The following is a 1935-nucleotide window of genomic DNA, read 5'->3' as shown; positions in this document are numbered from 1 at the left end:
TCTGTCCAATATATTTCCCTCTTTGAGATTAGTACTTGGTTAATTCCACTCTCCCTCACCTTCCCACATTCCTCTAAGCCTATTTTACCCCACATTCTTCCTAAACATAATAATTTCTGTTTGCCAAATTCTCCTTTCCTGTTCTTAGGCCATTAAGACATGGTTGTGTGATGTTGAATAGATTGTATCTCTTGAACTAGATTGTATCTGCAGATTTTTGATTGTGCAATTATGGGCTTTGGTTGATGCTAACCTTAAAATAGTGTTCTACCACAAAACTGGTGTTATTCTCATCCCAAATGGGCAGAACAAGCCAGAAAAACACAAGAAAAATGGCAAGTCTGGGGATCTCAACTCCCACTAATGACAATCAGGGGACAGAAATCTTAATGAATAATGCAGAGGAGAGTTCCCCAAAAGCTCTACAAACGCTATAGATAGATAGTGTAAATGAAAAAAGTGAAAAGCTGCACAGGTCTCAGTGTGAGCATGATAGGGAGAGAGAGGAGGCAAACCAAAGATCAATACAGGAGTCTCATGAACGTGAAGAATCTATTCAGATTGTTACGGGAATATCATGAGCAGATTGAGAACACTCAAAAAGAAAGAAAGGAATTGCATGAGCAGGTTGAGATCAGTCAAAAAGATAGGAATTGCATGAACTGGCTGAGAAAAGACAAAGAGAACATAGTCAGGAATGGTGTGAGCAGGCAGAGAACACTCAAAGAGAAATAGATAAATTGCATGAACGTGAGGAAGCAAATCAAAGTGAAATAATTGAACTGAGAGTAGACAAAGATCAATGGAGGCATTCATGGAATCCATAACCAGATGGTGGAAAGAAATCAGGGAGACTACAAAGGGAATGCTGAATGGAGCACAACAGAAGGAATGGCAGTACAAGGAAACCATAACCAATCAACTAAGTGATTTGAGAATAAACACAGAACACCAAATTAAGGAAATAAGGAAGTTCTTACAAGATCTAGAACAAAGTACCAACAAAGAATTTGAAGCCATCAAAGCCGACCAATTAGAATGAAAATAAGTTTAAAAAAAAAGTAGGAAGTCTTGACAGTAGGTTGGACCATGCAGAAGATCGATACTCGGGGACTGAAGACAGCCTAGATATAATAGAGAACAAACATACAACCATCCAAGACAAATCCAAGAAATGTGAAAAATCTATTCAACACTTGAAAGACACCATCGGATGGCCTAATCTGAGGATAATGGGTGTAGAGGAGAACCTAGAGACAGAAGTTAATGATCTAGGCAATTTGTTTAACAGGATCCTAGCAGAGAACTTCCCAAACATACAAAAAGATAGGCCTATTCAGATACAAGAAGCTCTTAGAACCCCAAATAGACCAGACCACAACAGGACATCACAATGTCACATTATAATCTGCATAGGATCAATTCAGACCAAGGAAAAGATCCTGAAAGCTGTCAAGGAGAAAAGATCAATCACCTATAAAGGGAAACCAATTAGAATCACCTAAGATTTCTCAGCAGAGACAATTAAAGAAAGAAACGTCTGGAATGATGTATGCCATGCCCTAAAGACAAACAAGTATCAACCAAGAATACTGTACCCAGCTTAACCCTCCTTCAAAACCAAAGGTCAAATAAAAACTTCCATAGCAAAGACAAATTGAAACGATATATCTCTACCAAAACAACCCTAAAAAGATACTTAAAGATGTCCTACACATAGAAAACCAACAAGACCACAACAAAGGCCAAGAAAGTGCACACAAACTGAGAATCCAAGAACGATAGGAAGAACTCAGTTGCCGAGCCCCCAAAAAGGTGGATAAAATGGCAGGAATACCCAAATATCTCTCCGTCCTATCTCTTAACTTTAAAGGGCTTAAATATCCAATTAAAATACATAGACTCTCAATTTGGATTAAAAACCAAGATCATTCA

The sequence above is a fragment of the Dipodomys spectabilis genome, unplaced genomic scaffold, assembly GCF_019054845.1.
Source record: "Dipodomys spectabilis isolate Male_0828 unplaced genomic scaffold, ASM1905484v1 ptg000298l, whole genome shotgun sequence".
In the NCBI taxonomy this organism is placed as follows: domain Eukaryota; kingdom Metazoa; phylum Chordata; class Mammalia; order Rodentia; family Heteromyidae; genus Dipodomys; species Dipodomys spectabilis.
Note: the sequence above shows the minus strand (reverse complement) of the source record.